Source organism: Acinonyx jubatus, chromosome C1 (genome assembly GCF_027475565.1).
Source record: "Acinonyx jubatus isolate Ajub_Pintada_27869175 chromosome C1, VMU_Ajub_asm_v1.0, whole genome shotgun sequence".
Lineage (NCBI taxonomy): Eukaryota > Metazoa > Chordata > Mammalia > Carnivora > Felidae > Acinonyx > Acinonyx jubatus.
In genome coordinates, this window is record NC_069381.1 from 184,504,087 (window position 1) to 184,527,522 (window position 23,436).

The 23,436-nt window shown below is 37.9% G+C and overlaps 1 protein-coding gene across 7 annotated transcripts in view; it reads right to left on the reverse strand.

Annotated features, from left to right (window-relative positions):
- Window positions 1-23,436, reverse strand: part of C2CD6 (C2 calcium dependent domain containing 6) — a 169,325-nt gene that overhangs the window by 144,961 nt on the left and 928 nt on the right. The window lies entirely within an intron of this gene.

Genomic DNA, 23,436 nt, shown 5'->3' on the forward strand with positions numbered 1-23,436 from the left:
ATGGAGAACTATTTATCATGCTACTGGAAGTCAAAAGAAAGCTGGAGTAGCCACATTTATATCAGACAAACTAGATGTTAAATTAAAGGCTGTAACAAGAGATGAAGAAGGGCATTATATAATAATCACAGGGTCTATCCATCAGGAAGAGCTAACAATTATAAACGTCTATGCGCCGAATACAGGAGCCCCCAAATATATAAAACAATTACTCACAAACATAAGCAATCTTATTGATAAGAATGTGGTAATTGCAGGGGACTTTAATACCCCACTTATAACAATGGATAGATCATCTAGACCATTGGTCAATAAAGAAACAAGGGCCCTGAATGACACATTGGATCAGATAGACTTCACAGATATATTTAGAACTCTGCATCCCAAAGCAACAGAATATACTTTCTTCTCGAGTTCACATGGAACATTCTCCAAGATAGATCACATAATGGGTCACAAAACAGCCCTTCATAAGTATACAAGAATTGAGATCATACCATGCATACTTTCGGACCACAATGCTATGAAGCTTGAAATCAACCACAGGAAAAAGTCTAGAAAACCTCCAAAAGCATGGAGGTTAAAGAACACCCTACTAATGAATGAATGGGTCAACCAGGCAATTAGAGATTAAAAAATATATGCAAACAAACGAAAATGAAAATACAACAATCCAAACGCTCTGGGATGCAGCGAAGGCAATCGTGAGAGGAAAATACATTGCAATCCAGGCCTATCTCAAGAAACAAGAAAAATCCCAAATATAATATCTAACAGCACACCTAAAGGAAATAGAAGCAGAACAGCAAAGACACCCCAAAGCCAGCAGAAGAAGAGAAATAATAAAGATCAGAGCAGAAATAAACAATATAAAATCTAAAAAAACTGTAGAGCAGATTAACGAAACCAAGAGTTGGTTTTTTGAAAAAATAAACAAAATTGACAAACCTCTAGCCAGGCTTCTCAAAAAAAAAAAAGGGATAGGACCCAAATAGATAAAATCATGAATGAAAATGGAATTATTACAACCAATCCCTCGGAGATACAAGCAATTATCAGGGAATACTATGAAAAACTATATGTCAACTGGAAAACCTGGAAGAAATGGACAAATTCCTAAACACCCACACACTTCCAAAACTCAATCAGGAGGAAATAGAAAGCTTGAACAGACCCATAACCAGTAAAGAAATTGAATCAGTTATCAAAAATCTCCCAACAAATAAGAGCCCAGGACCAGATGGCTTCCCAGGGGAGTTCTACCAGACGTTTAAAGCAGAGATAATACCTATCCTTCTCAAGCTGTTCCAAGAAATAGAAAGGGAAGGAAAACTTCCAGACTCATTCTATGAAGCCAGTATTACTTTGATTCCTAAACCAGATAGAGACCCAGCAAAAAAAGAGAACTTACAGGCCAATGTCCCTGATGACTATGGATGCAAAAATTCTCAATAAGATAGTAGCAAATCGAGTTCAACAGCATATAAAAAGAATTATTCACCATGATCAAGTGGGATTCATTCCTGGGCTGCAGGGCTGGTTCAACATTCGCAAATCAATCAACGTGATACATCACATTAATAAAAGAAAAGAACCATAAGATCCTGTCAATCGATGCAGAAAAGGCATTTGACAAAATTCAGCATCCTTTCTTAATAAAAACCCTCGAGAAAGTCGGGATAGAAGGAACATACTTAACCATCATAAAAGCCATTGAGAGCTTTTTCCCTGAGATCAGGAACATGGCAGGGATGTCCACTCTCACTGCTGTTGTTTAACATGGTGTTGGAAGTTCTAGCATCAGCAATCACACAACAAAAGGAAATCAAAGGCATCAAATTTGGCAAAGATGAAGTCAAGCTTTCACTTTTTGCAGATGACATGATATTATACATGGAAAACCCGACAGACTCCACCAAAAGTCTGCTAGAACTGATACATGAATTTAGCAAAGTTGCAGGATACAAAATCAATTGCATTCTTATGCACGAATAATGAAGCAACAGAAAGACAAATAAAGAAACTGATCCCATTCACAATTGCACCAAGAAGCATAAAATACCTAGGAATAAATCTAACTGAAGATGTAAAAGATCTGTATGCTGAAAACTATAGAAAGCTTATGAAGGAAATTGAAGAAGATATAAAGAAATGGAAAAACGTTCCATGCTCATGGGTTGGAAGAATAAATATTGTCAAAATGTCAATACTACCCAAAGCTATCTACACATGCAATGCCATCTCAATCAAAATTGCACCAACATTCTTCTTAAAGCTAGAGAATCAATCCTAAAATTCATATGGAACCTCAAAAGGCCCCGAATAGCCAAAGTAATTTTGAAGAAGATGACCAAAGCAGGAGGCATCACAATCCCAGACTTTAGCCTCTACTACAAAGCTGTCATCATCAAGACAGCATGGTATTGGCACAAAAACAGACACAAAGACCAATGGAATAGAATAGAAAACCCAGAACTAGACCCACAAAAGTATGGCCAACTCATCTTTGACAAAGCAGGAAAGAATATCCAATGGAAAAAAGACAGTCTCTTTAACACATGGTGCTGGGAGAGCTGGACAGCAACATGCAGAGGAATGAAACTAGACCACTTTCTTGCACCATTCACAAAAATAAACTCAAAATGGATAAAGGACCTGAATGTGAGACAGGAAACCATCAAAACCCTACAGGAGAAAGCAGGAAAAGACCTCTCTGACCTCAGCCGTAGCAATTTCTTACTTGACACATCCCCAAAGGCAAGGGAATTAAAAGCAAAAATGAACTATTGGGACCTCATGAAGATAAAAAGCTTCTGCACAGCAAAGGAAACAATCAACAAAACTAAAAGGCAACCAACGGAATGGGAAAAGATATTTGCAAATGACATATCGGACAAAGGGCTAGTATCCAAAATCTATAAAGAGCTCACCAAACTCCACACCCAAAAAACAAATAATCCAGGGAAGAAGTGGGCAGAAAACATGAATAGACGCTTCTCCAAAGATGACATCGGGATGGCCAACAGGCACATGAAAAGATGCTCAACGTCGCTCCTCATCAGGGCAATACAAATCAAAACCACACTCAGATATCACCTCACGCCAGTCAGAGTGGCCAAAATGAACAAATCAGGAGACTATAGATGCTGGCGAGGATGTGGAGAAACGGGAACCCTCTTGCGCTGTTGGTGGGAATGCAAACTGGTGCAGCCACTCTGAAAAACATTGTGGAGGTTCCTCAAAAAATTAAAAAAAGACCTACCCTATGACCCAGCAATAGCACTGCTAGGAATTTACCCAAGGGATACAGGAGTACTGATGCATAGGGGCACTTGTACCCCAATGTTTATAGCAGCACTCTCAACAATAGCCAAATGATGGAAAGAGCCTAAATGTCCATCAACTGATGAATGGATAAAGAAATTGTGGTTTATATACACAATGGAGTACTATGTGGCAATGAGAAAGAATGAAATATGGCCCTTTGTAGCAATGTGGATGGAACTGGAGAGTGGGATGCTAAGTGAAATAAGCCATACAGAGAAAGATACCATATGGTTTCACTCTTATGTGGATCCTGAGAAACTGAACAGGAACCCATGGGGGAGGGGAAGAAAAAAAAAAGAAGTTACAGTGGGAGAGAGCCAAAGCATAAGAGACTCTTAAAAACTGAGAACTGAGGGTTGATGGGGGGTGGGTGGGCGGGGAGGGTGGGTGATGGGTATTGAGGAGGGCACCTTTTGGGATGAGCACTGGGTGTTGTATGGAAACCAATTTGACAATAAATTTCATATATTGAAAAAAAAATAAAATAAAAGTTACATAGTTGTATCTTTAAAAAAAAAAAAGAAAATCAATTCAAGGAGGTCCACACCAAGACATAGAGTAATTAAAGTAGTAAAAAGTAGTTATAAAGAGAGAATTTTTAAAGCAACAACAGAAAACAGTTAGTACAAAGGAAACCACTTAAGTCTATCAGCTAATTTTTCAGCAGAAACTTTGCAGGCCAGAAGGGAGTTGCATGATATATTCAAAGTGCTGAAACAAACAAAACATGCAACCAAGAGTCCTTTATCCTGCAAGGCTATCATTCAGAATAGAAGGAGAGATAGAGTTCCCAGATAAACAAAAGTTAAGAAATTCATCACCACAAAACCAGCCTTACAAGAATCGTTACAGGGGATTCTTTGAGTGGAAAGAAAACACCATAAGCAGGAGTAATAAAAGTAGAAGACACAAAACGATAAAATTAAGTGTATCTATAACAATCAGTAAAAAGATTAATAAAATAAAAGGATTTAAACAATGGCACTATATATCTAAAATGTGGGGATTGGGGAGACAAGAGTAAAAATTTAGTGCTTTCAAAATGGGTTCAAACTTAAGTGAATACCAACTCAATAAAAACTGTTATATGCACAAGATGTTATATATAAACCTAATGGTAACCACAAATCAAAAACCTGTGATATGCAAAGATTAAAAGAAAAGGAATCCGAGGGGAGAAGCCAAGATGGTGGAACAGGACATTAGTTTTTTGTATGTCTCACGTCCATGAAATACAGCCAGACCAACACTAAACCATCCTACACACCTAGAAAACTGATTGGAGGATTAACACAACAGTCTGCACAACCTGAACCACAGAATTCAGCAGGTATGTGGTGCGAAGAGCTGAACTTGGGAAGCGAGAAGCCACAAAAGGTAGGGAACCGTTTTTGTGGGCAGAGAGAGGACAGACACTGCGGGGGAGGGGGGGGAGGAATACGGGAAAAGCACCCCTCCCCAAAAGCAACTGGAGAGAAAGTGGAAAATTAGAAACAGCCACAGGGACTAAACTAAAAAGGGATAAAGGATAAAGGAAAGGGTTTAAATTCCATTAAGACACTAAACAAGGGGAGCATAAAGGCTGCAACTCCACAGCTCAATACCTGCTGGTGCTCTGGTGGGAAGGGCAAATCCCCAGGAACAGAGTGGGGTACAGGAGGTTTTCAGGTTACACGGGGAAAAGTAGTTCCACTGCTGGAAGGACATTTGGTAGAGACTATTGAAGCCATCTGGTCCCACCAGGTCCCAGCACATTCGCTGGTGGTGGGGCAAGGTCATTAAGGGTGAAGCCTGGTGCCAGATGTGTGTTGTGATTTTGCATAATCCCTGAAACACTGCTGCTACACTGTCTCGCAAACTTTTCCTGGGGCAGTCTGGCACCTGGCCGCAGTCTCAAGGCACCAGCAGCAGCAGGGTTCAGCAAGCGTTCCTGGTACAGCCAACATTCGGCCATTGCTCATTCAGCCATTGCTCGGTGAGACCCTCCCACAGAGGAGCTGAATGGGTCAAAGCCACAGTCCTTTGAAAGTAAGGGGCCAGGGAAAACAGCCGCATCTGAAATAAAACTCAGGAGAGAGGTACTGCCAGGGGCAGGGTCATGGAGAGTGAAAAAGTGGGGAGTGGACAAGAGCTGAAGATAGGGGACAGGTGCATGATTGCTGATCTGAGAGAACAGACTGGGTAGCTGTGTGGCACCATTTTCACCGCTCCCGCACATGCGCATACACACCTATGAGCTCCGCAACATTCCACCCCAGTAGGGTAGAAATGCCCTCTAGTGGAGAGCAGAGCTGTTACACTGAGCACAGCCCAAATGGGACAACTTCACTCTTCAAGAACACAAGTCTCACCGCAGGCTTAATTTATGGACTATAAAGAGCTAAACAGACTGACTTCTAGGGTAAAATGAAGCAATTTCAGTCCCACTTCAATCTGTTAGCAGGTTCATCTATTCAATTTTCTTTCTTTTTTTCCTCTTTTTTCTTTTTTCTTTTTCTCTTTTATAATTCTTTTCTTTTTCTTGAATATAGAAAGAGAAGAAATTCATTTTTATTTTCAATTTTTATTAAAAATGTTTTTATTTAATTTTTTATTACTATATTTTTTACTTTTGTGTAAATTTTTTCAAATCCTACTTTACTTGCATCATTTTATTTTAGTCTACTTCAGTGTATTCACCTTTTCAAATTTTCAGTTTCATTTTTTTCTTTTTTTATCTTTTTCATTTTTCTTTTTCTTCAAGGCAGAAAGAGAAAAAATTCATTTTTACTTTCAATTTCAATTAAAAATATTTTAATTTTTATTACTATATTTTCACTTTTATGTAAATTGTTTCAAATTCTATTTTACTTCCATCATTTTATTTTAGTCTACTACAGTGTATTCACTTTTTCAAATTTTCAAATGATTTTTTTCTTTTTTCTTAAATACAGAAAAAGAAAAATTCATATTTTTAATTTTTATAAAAAATATTTTTCTTTAATTTTTTCTACTATATTCTTTAATTCTGTGTATATTTTTTCAAATTCAATTTTTCCTCCATCATCTCATTTTAGTCTAGTTCAGTGTATTCATTTTTTCAAATTCTCAATTTCCTTCCCCCACCTTTTTTCCCTCTAATCTGTCAAAACAGTTTCAACACCCACACCAAAACACACCTACAATCTAGTAGATTTGTGTGTGTTTTTAATTTTTAATTTTAATATTTTTTTAATTTTAATTTTTTTTAATTTCAATTTTTCTACCCCATTAATTTCTTTTCTCCTTTCAAAATGACAAAACGAAGGAATTCACCCTAAAAGAAAGAGCATGAAGAAACGACAGCCAGGGATTTAACCCACATAGACACAGCAAGATTTCTGAACCAGAATTTAGAATCACGATAATAAGAATACTAGCTGGAGTCAAAAATAGATTAGAATCCCTTTCTGCAGAGATAAAAGAAGTAAAAAATAGCAGAATGAAATTTAAAATGCTATAAATGAGCTGCAATCATGGATGGATGCAGTGGCGGCAAGGATGGATAAGGCAGAAAAGAGATTCAGCAATACAGAGGACAAACTTATAGAGAATAACGAAGCAGAAAAAAAGACGGAGATTAAGGCAAAAGAGCACGATTTAAGAATTAGAGAAATCAGTGACTCATTAAAAAGGAACAACATCAGAATCATAGGGGTCCCAGAAGAGGAAGACAGAGAAATAGGGGTAGAAGGGTTATGTGAGCAAATCATAGTGGAGAACTTTCCTAACCTGGGGAAAGACACAGACACCAAATTCCAGGAAGCACAGAGGACTCCCATTAGATTCAACAAAAACCGACCATCAACAAGGCATATCATAGTCAAATACACAAAATACTCAGGCAAGCAGAGAATCATGAAAGCAGCAAGGGAAAAAAAGTCTGTAACATACAAGGGAAGACAGATCAGGTTTACAGCAGACCTACCCACAGAAACTTGGCAGGACAGAAAGGAGTGGCAGGATATATTCAGTACTCTGAATCAGAAAAATATGCAGCCAAGAATTCTTTACCCGGCAAGGCTGTCATTCAAAATAGAAGGAGAGATAAACAGTTTCCCAGACAAACAAAAATTAAAGGAGTTTGTGACCACTAAACCAGCCCTGCAAGAAATTTTAAGGGGGACTGTCTTAGGAGAGAAAAAAATGCAAAAATAAATAAATAAATGAATAAATACCAAAAGCAACAAGAGTAGAAAGGACCAGAGAACACCACGAGAAACTCCAACTTTACAAGCATCATAATGGTGATAAATTCATATCTTTCAGTAGTCACTCTAAACGTCAATGGACTCAATGCTCCAATCAAAAGACATAGGGTAACAGAATGGATAAGAAAACAAGATCCATCTATATGCTGTTTACAAGAGACCTCTCTAGACCTAAAGACACATTCAGAATGAAAATAAGGGGATGGAGAAACATCTATCATGCTAATGGTCAACAAAAGAAAGCTGGAGTAGCCATACTCATATCAGACAATCTAGACTTTAAAATAAAGACTGTATCAAGAGATGCAGAAGGGCATCATATCATAATCAAGGGGCCTATCCACCAAGAAGACCTAACAATTGTAAACATTTATGCACCAAATGTGAAAACACCCAAATATATAAATCAATTAATCACAAACATAAAAAAAACTCATCCATAGTAATACCATAATAGTAGGAGACTTCAACACCCCACTCACAGCAATGGACAGATCCTCCAATCAAAAAATCAACAAGGAAACAATGGCTTTGAATGACACACTGGACCAGATGGACTTAACAGATATATTCAGAACATTTCACCCTAAAGCAGAATATACATTCTTCTCCAGTGTACATGGAACTTTCTCCAGAATAGACCATCTACTGGAACACAAATTGGTCCTAAGTAGGTACAAAAAGATCGAGATCATACCGTGTATATTTTCAGACCACAACCCCATGAAACTCAAAATCAACCACAAGAAAAAAATTGGAAAGGTAACAAATACTTGGATACTGAAGAACATCCTACTAAAGAATGAATGGGCTAACTAAGAAGTTAAAGAGGAAATTAAAAATTATATGGAAGTCAATGAAAATGATAACACCACAACCCGAAACCTCTGGGACGCAGCAAAGGCAGTCATAAGAGGAAAGCATATAGCATTGCAGGCCTTCCTAAAGAAGGAAGAAAGATCTCAGATACACAACCTAACCTTATGCCTTAAGGAGCTGGAAAAAGAACAGCAAATAAAACCCAAAACCACCAAAAGACAGGAAATAATTAAGACTAGAGCAGAAATTAATGCTATCAAAACCAAAAAACAGTAGAACAGAACAATGAAACCAGAAGCTGATTCCTTGAAAGAATTAACAAAATTGAGAAACCACGAATCAAAAAGAAAAAGGAAAGGACCCGAATAAATAAAATCAAGAATGAAAGAGGAGAGATCACAACCAACACAGCAGAAAGAAAAACAATAATAAGAGAATGTTACGAGCAATTATAGGCCAATAAAATAGGAAATCTGGAAGAAAAGGACAAATTCCTAGAAACATATACACTACCAAAACTGGAAGAAATAGAAAATTTGAACAGACCCATAACCAGTAAGGAAATCGAATTAGTAATAAAAAATCTCCCAAAACACAAGAGTCCAGGGCCAGATGGCTTTCCAGGGGAATTCTACCAAACATTTAAGGAAGAATTAACACCTATTCTCTTTAAACTGTTCCAAAGCATAGAAATGGAAGGAAAACTTCCAAACTCTTTCTATGAAGCCAGCATTACCTTGATCCAAAACCAGACAAAGACGCCACTAAAAAGGAGAACTACAGACCAATTTCCCTGATGATCATGGATGCAAAAATCCTCAACAACATATTAGCCAACTGGATCCAACAATACATTAAAAAAATTATTCACCACGACCAAGGAGGATTTATACCTGGGATGCAGGGCTGGTTCAGTATCTGCAAAACATTAATGTGATTCGTCACATCAATAAAAGAATGGACAAGAACCATATGATCCTCTCAATAGATGCAGAGAAAGCATGTGACAAAATACAACATCCTTTCTTGACAAGGACCCTCAAGAAAGTAGGGATAGAAGGAGCATACCTCGACATGATAAAAACCATATATGAAAGACCCAAACGCTAATATCATCCTCAGTGGGGATAAACTGAGAGCTTTCCCCCTAAGGTCAGGAACAAGACAGGGATGTCCACTCTCACTACTGTTATTGAACATAGTATTGGAAGTCTTAGCCTCTGCAATCAGACAACACAAAGAAATAAAAGGTATCCAAATCGGCCAGGAGGAGGTCAAACTTTCCCTCTTCACAGAAGACATGATACTCTATATGGAAAACCCAGAAGATTCCACCAAAAAACTGCTAGAATTGATTCATGAATTCAGCAAAGTGGCAGGATATAAAATCAATACACAGAAATCGGTTGCATTCCTATACATCAACAATGAAGCGACAGAAAGAGAAATCAAGGAATCGATCCCATTTACAATTGCACAAAAAAACATAAAATACCTAGGAATAAATCTAGCCAAAGAGGTGAAAAATCTATACACTGAAAACTATAGAAAGCTTATGAAAGAAACTGAAGAAGACACAAATAAATGGAAAAAGATTCCATGCTCCTGGATAGGAAGAACAAATGTTGTTAAAATGTCGATACTACACAAAGCAATCTAAATATTCAATGCAATCCCTACCAAAATAACACCAGCATTCTTCCCGGAGCTAGAACAAATCCTAAAATTTGTATGGAACCAGAAAAGACCCTGAATAGCCAAAGCAATCGTGAAAAAGAAAACCAAAGAAGGAGGCATCACAATCCCAGACTTCAAGCTACACTACAAAGTTGTAATGATAAAGACAGTATGGTACTGGCACAAGAACAGACACTCAGATCAAAGGAACAGAATAGAGAACCCAGAAATGGACCACAAACATATGGCCAACTAATCTTTGTCAAAGCAGGAAATAATATCCAATGGAATAAAGACAGTCTCTTCAGCAAGTGGTGCTGGGAAAACTGGAGAACGACATGCAGAAGAATGAACCTCTACCACTTTCTTACACCATACACAAAAATAAACTCAAAATGGATGAAAGATTTCAGTGTAAGACAGGAAGCCATCAAAATCCTTGAGGAGAAAGCAGGCAAAAACCTCTTTGATCCTGCCCGCAGCAACTTCTTACTCAACTCGTCTCTGGAGGCAAGGGAAACAAAGCAAAAATGAACTACTGGGACCTCAACAAAATAAAAAGCTTCTGCACCACAAAGGAAACAATCAGCAAAACTAAAAGGCAACTGACAGAATGGGAGAAGATATTTGCAAATGACATATCAGATAAAGGGTTAGCATCCAAAATCTATAAAGAACTTATCAAACTCAAGACCCAAAAAACAAATAATCCAGTGAAGAAATGGGCAAAAGACATGAATAGACACTTCTCCAAAGAAGACATCCAGATGGCCAACCAACACATGAAAAATGCTCAACATCACTCCTCATCAGGGAAATACAAATCAAAACCACAATGAGATAACACCTTACACCTGTCAGAATGGCTAACACGAACAACTCAGGCAATAACAGATGTTGGTGAGGATGCGAACAAAGAGCATCTCTTTTGCATTGTTGGTGGGAATGCAAGCTGGTGCAGCCACTCTGGAAAACAGTATGGAAGTTCCTCAAAAAACTAAAAATAGAACTACCCTACGAACCAGCAATTGCACTAGTAGGCATTTATTCAAGGGATACCGGTGTGCTGTTTCAAAGGGACACAGGAACCCCCATGTTTATAGCAGCACTATCAACAATAGCCAAAGTATGGAAAAAGCCCAAATGTCCATCGATGGATGAATGGATAAAGAAGATGTGGTATATATATATATACAATGGAGTATGACTCGGCAATCAAAAAGAATGAAATCTTGCCATTTGCAACTACGTGGATGGAACTGGAGGGTATTATGCTAAGTATTAGTCAGAGAAAGACAAAAATCATATGACTTCACTCATATGAGGACTTAAAGAGACAAAACTAACATAAGGGAAGGGAAACAAAAATAATATAAAATCAGGGAGGGGGACAAAACAGAAGAGACTCATAAATATGGAGAATAAACTGAGGGTTGCTGGAGGGGTTGTGGGAGGGGGGATAGGCTAAATGGGTAAGGGGCATTAAAGCATCTACTCCCGAAATCATTGTTTCACTATATGCTAACTAATTTGGATGTAAATTTTAAAAAATAAAGAATTGGAAAAAAAAAGGAATCCAAGTCTATCACTAAAAAAAAAAAAACATGAACGCACACTATGAAAGAAGAGAGCAAGAGAAAAAAGGAAAAGAGAAGAAAAATAATCAAAAAATAATTAACAAAATGGCAATAAGTATATATCTATCAATAATTACTTTGAATGTAAATAGACTAAACTCTCCAATCAAAAGACATAGAGTGACAGAATGAATAAAAAGGCAAAACCTATATGCTGCCTACAACAGACTCCTTTCAGACCTAAAGCCACATGCATATTGAAAGGGAAGGGATGGAAAAACATTTACCATACAAATGAAGATGAAAATAAACCAGGGTAGCAATACTTATATCAGACAAAATAGACTTTAAAACAAAGACTGTAACAAGAGTCGAAGGACACTACACAATTATTAAGGGAACAAGAAGATATAATAATTGTAAGTGTTTATGCATCCAAATACATACGGCACCTATTAACAAACATAAGGAAGTAATTGATAATAATGCAATAATAGGAGGGGACATCAACACCCCACTTATATCAATGAATAGATCATCCAAACAGAAAATCAACAAGGAAACAGAGGCTTTAAATGACATATTGGACCAAATGGATCTAACAGATGTATTCAGAACATGTTATCTAGAGGATAAATTGAGGGTCGATGGAGGGAGGTGCATGGGGGATGGACTTCATGGGTGATGGGTATTAAGGAAGGCATTTATGATGAGCACTGGGTGTTTACGTAAGTGATGAATCACTGAATTCTACTCCTGAAACCAATATTGCACTGCATGTTAACTAGAATAAAAATTTGAAAGGAAAAAAAAACATGCTATCCTAAAACAGGATACACATTCTTTTCAAGAGCACATGAAACACTCTCCAGAATAGATACCATGTTAGGTGACAAATGAAGTATCAACAATTTAAAAAGGACTTAAGTCATACCATGCATCTTTTCAGACCACAATGCTATGAAACTAGAAATTAATAACACGAAAGATTCTGGAAAGAACACAAATATATGGTGGTTAAATAACATGCTACTAAACAATGAATGGGTCAATCAAGAAATCAAAGAGGAAACCAAAAAACAATGAAGACAGATGAAAATACAATAGCCCAAAATCATTGGAATGCAGTAAAAGCTGTTTAAGTTTATAGTCATACAAGCCCTACCTCAAAAAGGAAGAAAAATATCAAATGAACAACCTAGCTTTACAACGACCAGAGCTAGAAAAAGAGAAACAAAGCTAAAAATGAGTTCAAGAAAGGGAGTTATAAAAATTAGAGCACAAATAAAAACTAAAAAAAAAAAAAAAAGAAAAGAAAAGATCAATGAAATGAGGAGCTGGTCCTTTGAAAAGGTCAACAAAACTGATAAACCTTTAACCAGACTCAAAAAAAAGAAGAGGAAGAAGATGACGATGATGAAAACTCAAAATCCGAAATGAAAGAGGAGAAATATCAACCAAAACCACAGAAATACAAGACTGTACGAAAATATGATGAAAAATTCCATGCCAACAAATAGGCAATCTAGAGGAAATAGATAAATTCCTAGAAACATATAACCACCCAAAACTGAACCAGGAAGAAATAAAAACTTTAAACAGACCAATTACTAGCAATGAAATTGAATCAATAATCAAAAGGCTCCCAACAAACAGAAGTCCAGAACGAGACAGCTTCACGGGTGAGTTCTATCAAATATTTTTTTTAATTTTTATTTTTGAGACAGAGAGCACAAGCAGGAGAGGGACAAAGGGGAACAGAGGATCCAAAGTGGTCTCTGGGGTGACAGCAGTGAGCCCAATATGGGGCTCAAACTCACAAAATACAGATCATGACCTGAGAGGAAGTTGGATGTTCAACTGACTGAGCCACCCAGGTGCCCCAAGTTCTATCAAACATTTAAAGATGAGTTAATATCTAGCTTAGTTGGGAAGATGGCGGCGTAGGAGGACGCTAGGCTCACCGCGTCCTGCGGATCACTTAGATTCCATCCACACCTGCCTAAATAACCCAGAAAACCCCCAGAAGCCTAGCAGAACAGATTCTCCAGAGTCAAGCGGAAACAAGAGGCCCACGGAAGAGGGTAGGAATGGCAGAGAGGTGGTGCTCGATACATGGACTGACGGGAGGGAGCCGGGGCAGAGGGCCAGCCCACCCGCAAAGCAAAGCAGAGCCCCCGAGTCTGGCTTGCAAAAGCAGACCGGACGGTGTGTGTTCTGACAGCAAGCGGGACTTAACATCTGGAAGGTTTTAAGTTAACAGCTCTGCTCAGAGAACGGGAGGTCTAGAGGACAATGGGAGGGAGAGTTGTTGAGCCCCAGACGACAGAGCTCAGCTTGGTGAGGAACAAAGGCGCTCGCCAGCGCCATCTCCCTCGCCCATCCCCCAGCCAAAATCCCAAAGGGAACCAGTTCCTGTCAGGGAACTTGCTTGCACCAGGCAAACACCCAACGTTGTGCTTCTGCGGATCCATCCCTCCGGCGGCGGGTGTGACTCCCTCCCAGTGCTGCAGGGCCCCTCCAGAAGCGGATCTCCGAAGTAAAAGTGAGCTGAGCCTGCCCCTCCTGCCCCTGTGCACCATGCCGATCCACCCCAGCTAATATACCAGATCCCCAGAACCACAAGCCTGGCAGTATGCAAGTAGCCCAGCCGGGCCACGCCACCCCACAGTGAATCCCACCCCTAGGAGAGGGGAAGAGAAGGCACACACCAGTCTGACTGTGGCTCCAGCAGCAGGCTGGGGGCAGACATCAGGTCTGACTGCGGCCCCACCCACCAACGCAAGTTATTCAAGACAGCACAAGGGAAGTGCCCTGCAGTTCCACACCACTCCAGGGACTATACAAAATGACGAAACTAAAGAATTCCCCTCAAAAGAATCTCCAGGAAGTAATAACAGCTAACGAACTGATCAAAAAGTATTCAAACAATATAACAGAAAGTGAATTTAGAAGAATAGTCATAAAATTAATCGCTGGGCTTGAAAACAGTATAAAGGACAGCAGAGAATCTATTGCTACAGAGATCAAGGGACTAAGGAACAGCCAGGAGGAGCTAAAAAATGTTATTAATGATCTGCAAAATAAAATGGAGACGACCACGGCTCGGATTGAAGAGGCAGAGGAGAAAATAGGTGAACTAGAAGATAAAATTATGGAAAAAGAAGAAGCTGAGAAAAAGATTAAAAAATCCAGGAGTATGAGGGGAAGATTAGAGAACTAAGTGATACACTAAAAAGAAATAATATATGCATAATTGGTATCCCAGAGGAGGAAGAGAGAGGGAAAGGTGCTGAAGGTGTACTTGAAGAAATAATAGCTGAGAACTTCCCTGAACTGGGGAAGGAAAAAGGCATTGAAATCCAAGAGGCACAGAGAACTCCCTTCAGACGTAACTTGAATCGATCTTCTGCACGACATATCATAGTGAAATTGGCAAAATACAAGGATAAAGAGAAAATTCTGAAAGCAGCTAGGGATAAACGTGCTCTAACATATAAAGGGAGACCGATAAGACTCGTGACGGATGTCTAATGAAACTTGGCAGGCCAGAAAGGAATGGCAGGAGACCTTCAATGTGATGAACAGAAAAAATATGCAGCCAAGAATCCTTTATCCAGCAAGTCTGTCACTTAGAATAGAAGCAGAGATAAAGGTCTTCCCAAACAAACAAACACTGAAGGAATTCGTCACCACTAAACCAGCCCTACAAGAGATCCTAGGGGGGATCCTGTGAGATAAAGTACCAGAGACATCTCTACAAGTATGAAACCTACAGACATCACAATGACTCTAAACCCATATCTTTCTATAATAACACTGAATGTAAATGGACTAAATGCGTCAACCAAAAGACATAGGGTATCAGAATGGATAAAAAAACAAGACCCATCTATTTGCTGTCTACAAAAGAGTCATTTTACACCTGAGGACACCTTCAGATTGAAAGTGAGGGAATGGAGAACTATTTATCATGCTACTGGAAGTCAGATGAAAGCTGGAGTGGCCATACTTATATCAGACAAACTAGACTTTAAATTAAAGGCTGTAACAAGAGATGAAGAAGGGCATTATATAATAATTACAGGGTCTATCCATCAGGAAGAGCTAACAATTATAAATGTCTGTGCGCCAAATATGGGAGTCTCCAAATTTATTAAACAATTACTCACAAACATAAGCAACCTTATTGACAAGAATGTGGTAATTGCATGGGACTTTAATACCCCACTTACAACAATGGATACCCCACTTACAACAATGGATAGATCATCTAGACACAGGATCAATAAACAAGGGCCCTGAATGATACATTGGATCAGATGGACTTGACAGATATATTCAGAACTCTGCATCCCAAAGCAACAGAATATACTTTCTTCTCAAGTGCACATGGAACATTCTCCAAGATAGATCACATAATGGGTCACAAAACGGCCCTTCATAAGTATACAAGAATTGAGATCATACCATGCATACTTTTGGACCACAATGCTATGAAGCTTGAAATCAACCACAGGAAAAAGTCTAGAAAACCTCCAAAAGCATGGAGGTTAAAGAACGCCCTACTAACGAATGAATGGGTCAACCAGGCAATTAGAGAAGAAATTAAAAAATACATGGAAACAAACAAAAATGAAAATACAACAATCCAAACGCTTTGGGATGCAGCGAAGGCAGTCCTGAGAGGAAAATACATTGCAATCCAGGCCTATCTCAAGAAACAAGAAAAATCCCAAATACAAAATCTAACAGCACACCTAAAGGAAATAGAAGCAGAACAGCAAAGACACCCCAAAGCCAGCAGAAGAAGAGAAATAATAAAGATCAGAGCAGAAATAAACAATATAAAATCTAAAAGAACTGTAGAGCAGATCAATGAAACCAAGAGTTGGTTTTTTGAAAAAATAAACAAAATTGACAAACCTCTAGCCAGGCTTCTCAAAAAGAAAAGGGAGATGACCCAAATAGATAAAATCATGAATGAAAATGGAATTATTACAACCAATCCCTCAGAGATACAAGCAATTATCAGGGAATACTATGAAAAATTATAAGCCAACAAACTGGACAACCTGGAAGAAATGGACAAATTCCTACACACCCACACACTTCCAAAACTCAATCAGGAGGAAATAGAAAGCTTGAACAGACCCATAACCAGTAAAGAAATTGAATCAGTTATCAAAAATCTCCCAACAAATAAGAGTCCAGGACCAGATAGCTTCCCTGGGGAATTCTACATTAAAACAGAGATAATACCTATCCTTCTCAAGCTGTTCCAAGAAATAGAAAGGGAAGGAAAACTTCCAGACTCATTCTATGAAGCCAGTATTGGCTTTGATTCCTAAACCAGACAGAGACCCAGCAAAGAAAGAGAACTACAGGCCAATGTCCCTGATGAATATGGATGCAAAAATTCTCAATAAGATAGTAGCAAATCGAGTTCAACAGCATATAAAAAGAATTATTCACCATGATCAAGTGGGATTCATTCCTGGGCTGCAGGGCTGGTTCAACATTCGCAAATCAATCAACGTGATACATCACATTAATAAAAGAAAAGAACCATAAGATCCTGTCAATCGATGCAGAAAAGGCATTTGACAAAATTCAGCAACGCTTCTTAACAAAAACCCTCAAGAAAGTCGGGATAGAAGGAACATACTTAAACATCATAAAAGTCATTGAGAGCTTTTTCCCTGAGATCAGGAACATGACAGGGATGTCCACTCTCACCGCTGTTGTTTAACATAGTGTTGGAAGTTCTAGCATCAGCAATCACACAACAAAAGGAAATCAAAGGCATCAAAATTGGCAATGATGACGTCAAGCTTTCACTTTTTGCAGATGACATGATATTATACATGGAAAATCCGATAGACTTCACCAAAAGTCTGCTAGAACTGATACATGAATTTAGCAAAGTTGCAGGATACAAAATCAATGTACTGAAATCAGTTGCATTCTTATACACTAATAATGAAGCAACAGAAAGACAAATAAAGACACTGATCCCATTCACAATTGCATCAAGAAGCATAAAATACCTAGGAATAAATCTAACCAAAGATGTAAAAGATCTGTATGCTGAAAACTATAGAAAGCTTATGAAGGAAATTGAAGAAGATATAAAGAAATGGAAAAACATTCCATGCTCATGGGTTGGAAGAATAAATATTGTCAAAATGTCAATACTACCCAAAGCTATCTACACATTCAATGCCATCTCAATCAAAATTGCACCAACATTCTTCCTAAAGCGAGAGAAGCAATCCTAAAATTCATATGGAACCTCAAAAGGCCCCGAATAGCCAAAGTAATTTTGAAGAAGACGACCAAAGCAGGAGGCATCACAATCCCGAACTTTAGCCTCTACTACAAAGCTGTCATCATCAAGACAGCATGGTATTGGCACAAAAACAGACACATAGACCAATGGAATAGAATAGAAACCCCAGAACTAGACCCACAAAAGTATGGCCAACTCATCTTTGACAAAGCAGGAAAGAATATCCAATGGAAAAAAGACAGTCTCTTTAACACATGGTGCTGGGAGAGCTGGACAGCAACATGCAGAGGAATGAAACTAGACCACTTTCTTGCACCATTCACAAAAATAAACTCAAAATGGATAAAGGACCTGAATGTGAGACAGGAAACCATCAAAACCCTACAGGAGAAAGCAGGAAAAGACCTCTCTGACCTCAGCCGTAGCAATTTCTTACTTGACACATCCCCAAAGGCAAGGGAATTAAAAGCAAAAATGAACTACTGGGACCTCATGAAGATAAAAAGCTTCTGCACAGCAAAGGAAACAATCAACAAAACTAAAAGGCAACCAACGGAATGGGAAAAGATATTTGCAAATGACATATCGGACAAAGGGCTAGTATCCAAAATCTATAAAGAGCTCACCAAACTCCACACCCAAAAAACAAATAATCCAGTGAAGAAATGGGCAGAAAACATGAATAGACACTTCTCTAAAGAAGACATCCAGATGGCCAACAGGCACATGAAAAGATGCTCAACGTCGCTCCTCATCAGGGATATACAAATCAAAACCACACTCAGATATCACCTCACGCCAGTCAGAGTGGCCAAAATGAACAAATCAGGAGACTATAGATGCTGGCGAGGATGTGGAGAAACGGGAACCCTCTTGCACTGTTGGTGGGAATGCAAATTGGTGCAGCCGCTCTGGAAAGCAGTGTGGAGATTCCTCAGAAAATTAAAAATAGACCTACCCTATGACCCAGCAATAGCACTGCTAGGAATTTACCCAAGGGATACAGGAGTACTGATGCATAGGGGCACTTGTACCCCAATGTTTATAGCAGCACTCTCAACAATAGCCAAATGATGGAAAGAGCCTAAATGTCCATCAACTGATGAATGGATAAAGAAATTGTGGTTTATATACACAATGGAATACTACGTGGCAATGAGAAAGAATGAAATATGGCCTTTTGTAGCAACGTGGATGGAACTGGAGAGTGTGATGCTAAGTGAAATAAGCCATACAGAGAAAGACAGATACCATATGGTTTCACTCTTATGTGGATCCTAAGAAACTTAACAGAAACCCATGGGGGAAGGGAAGGAAAAAAAAAAAAAAGAGGTTAGAGTGGGAGAGAGCCAAAACATAAGAGACTGTTAAAAACTGAGAACAAACTGAGGGTTGATGGGGGGTGGGAGGGCGGGGAGGGTGGGTGATGGGTATTGGGGAGGGCACCTTTTGGGATGAGCACTGGGTGTTGTATGGAAACCAATTTGACAATAAATTTGATATATGAAAAAAATAAAATAAAATAAAATCTAAATGAAATGTATAATTTCCTAAGGAAATACTAATTAACAAAATTTACCCTATCAGTGATAAACAGCTTAAATAGACCAATTTCCATAAAAGAAATAGAGAAAGTTAGCAAGGAACTACCACCACAAAAAAAAGTGCCAGGGCCAGGAGTTTTTACAAGGAATTCTATCAAACCTTCAAAGAACAGACATCCCATGGCACTACAGATTGTACCATTGAATATTAAGGAAAACTTTCTATTTCTATGAAGCAAGCATAACACCATACCTAAACTGATAAAATTATAGACAAGTATCACTTATAAATATTTATACAAAAATACCAAATAATAACAAACAAATTGAGCACCACATTAAGAAAATAATATGCAATAACCAAGAGGTATTAATTCCAGGAATGCAAGGCAGTTTGATATTGGGAAATTCATGAATACAATATAACACATCCTAGATCTAAGGAGAAAAGTTGTATGATTATTTCCATACATGTTTAAATGGCCTCTGACAAAATTCAACATTCTCAAAAATGGGAATTAAGCAAGTCTTGAAGCCAGTGTTTCATTTGGTATGGAAACACTAGAAGCACTTTTACTAAGATCAGGAACAAAGCAAGGCTGCCTGCTATCACATCACTCTTCAACATCTTACTGGTGGCATGAGACAAAGCAGTTAGATAAGAGAGATCAACTAAAGGCAAAAGAATTGGAAAAAAAATAAAATTATCTCTATTTGAAGATGATCTGATTGTGTATCTAAAACTAAAATAACAACACTAGCTCAAATGTTTAAAAAATTCAATAAGGTAGTAGGTTATGAAATTAACATACAGAAATCAATAGCCTTAATATACGTAAAAAATAAGGGATACAGCGCAGAAGAAGGCCCTCCTTAGAAATAATCTTAACAAAAACTGTCCAAAACTCCTAAAAGGAAATCTACAAGATACCTAAGTAGATCTGAAATCAATGGAAAGGCATCTCTTACCTCTTATACAGGACAAGTCAACATCATAAAGATGTCAGTTTTACCTAACTCATTAATTTAATGCAATCCTTATAAAAGAATATAGGCTTCTTTACTGAGACAAACCAAGTAATAATCAAGTGCTTTTAAAAAGTTATAATATTCAGGATATCATTAGAAAAGGAAAAATACAAAGTTGGGAACCAGCCTTACCAGACATTAAGGCATAGTATAAGTCTTTAAAATAGTATGGTCCTGGTACATGATCTGAAAAACAGACCACTAGAACAGAAAGTCCAGAAAAAAATCAAATATATATGTTCACTTAGTATAAAGGTGACATCTCAAATCAATGCAGCAAAGATGGATTTTTTTTCTTAATAAATGGTTTAAGGGCATCTACTTTAAGAAGGAAAAAAAATCCATACCTCATACCATACAATCCAAATAAACAGGGATTTTTTTTATGTGTTTTTGTTTTGTTTTGTTTTTAGAGAGAGACAGAGCGTGAGCGGGGGAGCGGGAGAGAGGGAGAGGGAGAGAGAGGGAGGGAGGGAGGGAGAGGGAGGGAGGGAGGGGACACAGGATCTGAAGCAAGCTCCAGGCTCTGAGCTGTCAGCACAGAGCCCTATGCGGGGCTCAAACTCATGAACCAGGAGATCATGACCTGAGTTGAAGTAGGAGCTCAACTAACTGAGCCACCCAGGTGCCCCAAAATAAATCAGGGATTTAAATGTAAAATGATAATATCAAGGATTAAATGTAAAAATGATATACAAGTACTAGAAGGTAACAGGTAAATTCCTTTACAACTAGGGTGTATGTAAACAGTTTTTAACTAACACCCACAATTCAGATGTAATAAAAGATTGATAAACTTGACCTCATAAAATTGAGAACCTTTTTACATAGCAAAAAGTACCATGAACAGTCAAAATACAGCTGTTAAATTGTGAAAAAATATTTGTAACACGTATCACAGATGAAGATCTAATATCCTTAAATAAAGAATTTTTGAAAAGTGGAGGAGGAAAAGAACAAAATTCTCTAAGGAAAATAACTTGAACAGAAAATTCATACACAAAAAAATTTAAGATACTTTAAACATACAAAAAAAGATATGCTATGGCCTCATTTCACGCCACTCCCCCTCTCATTCACTATGTTCTGTGACCATTCCGAACTATCCGTCTGCAGAAACTTCACGCTTCTTTACTCCTTTTATTATGCTCTCCAAAACTCTTTAAATGGTAGCTAGTCTCTTCAGGTTTTCACTTAAAAGCCAATACTTACAGAGGCATTCTCTGATCCCCTGTCCAAACTACTATCTTTCTCCACCACAATTATTTTATATCGCAGTGCCATTTTATTTCCTTAGAATGCAACATAATCTGTAACTCTCTCTCCCAATTGAAAATTAGCTTCAAGAAAGGTGCTTTGCTTGTCTTGTTCACCATTGCATCCCTGTGTCTAATACAAAACTTGGCACACAAGCCTAGATGTAATAAAAGTAAAATAACGAGAAGTTAGGAAGTAGCATCTAGTTTGCTTTCAGCAGTGAGCTGCTGAAAGGAACTAACGAGGTTTAAAGAACTGATATTAATGTGCAGTGTACATAATCCCCATTTTTACCAAAATCAGAAGCTGCAATACCCCTCAACTGGAGCACTCTCTCTAGTTAATCCTTCCAATTCCTTTAGTAATTTATATTCAATAAACTTTCTTTTCATCTCACCGAGATCTCCAGTCATTTATCCCTCCTTTTTCTTTCACCTGGTTCATGAAACTCTTCTGGCTTCATTTGCTGTCTTCTCTAGCATACTCCCTCAATCTACAACTTCCACATCAATGCCTATCTTTTTCCTCTATCTATAGTAATTTTCAAACTATGAACCACAGGGGTAGTTTAAAATTTGAGCATATTCCTGGGGCCCCAGCCTTCTGATTCAGTAGATCTAAGGTGGAGGCCCAAGAATCTAGATTTTAGTAAGTATCCTAGAAGATTTGGATACCAGTGATCCAAGGATAAAATATACACTGGTCTGAAGGAAGAGATGCCTTTCTTCCTATCTAAGAAGGATACCTCTCTCTGTGCTCTAGAGACCATACTTTTCCATTCTCTCAGAGATTTTACTTTACTGTACTCATTGTCTACATTCTTTAATCTCTCCTTAAATCCTAACAAACAATTTTCCCATAAAGCATATCTGATCCATGTCAACCCCCTCCTTAAAACCCACCAGCTTTTCCTGTTTCCAATCTCCGTGGTTCTCAACTTTGAATAACAATGAATTGAAATGTGTTCTAAGCATTATCTGCAAGCTAGTGTTTTCCAAAATGTATGCTAAGAGGATGTGAAATATATATGAGAGATATATTTGCTTCCAAGTTTAAAACAAATGTATTTTGTACAGAAAATGCTAAACATATTTACAGAGCTGTTCTGATTCCACTATGATAAACTGCTTTCAAGAAATCATGTACCATAAAATGCCAAGAAATCATAGAAAGACTACCTGTTGCCCAAATATATAATGTCCCATCTGTGTACTGATACATAGGCAGCATTTATTAAAGAGCGCCATCCATTCCATGTTCAATGGTCTACATTATGTATCTTATAGCTATTATAATAATTTTAATAGCATATACTTGCATTACTCTAAATGTATTATATAATAAATGCCTATAGTGCATAAACTCATTACTCATTCCTCTGGATCTGTGTCTGAAAAGAATTCATTTACGTGGTCATTATAACTAAATCCAAGTGCACATTTCATTTCCTAAGCTCTTTTTGTTGTTCTCTCAAAATATTAAAATATTCTACGGTCAAATAATTTGGGAAACCAAACTTGGGTAAACAGTGTACCTTGCATATAGGTACACTATTCTTTTTTGAATGTATGTAGATACTGTTGTACCTATAAGTAAATTAAAAACACTGCTGCATGGTAGCTTTTTGCCATTACAGATTTTCCCAATTAGTAGAGAGTAAAGAGCCAGTTACTTTAATGTGAGAA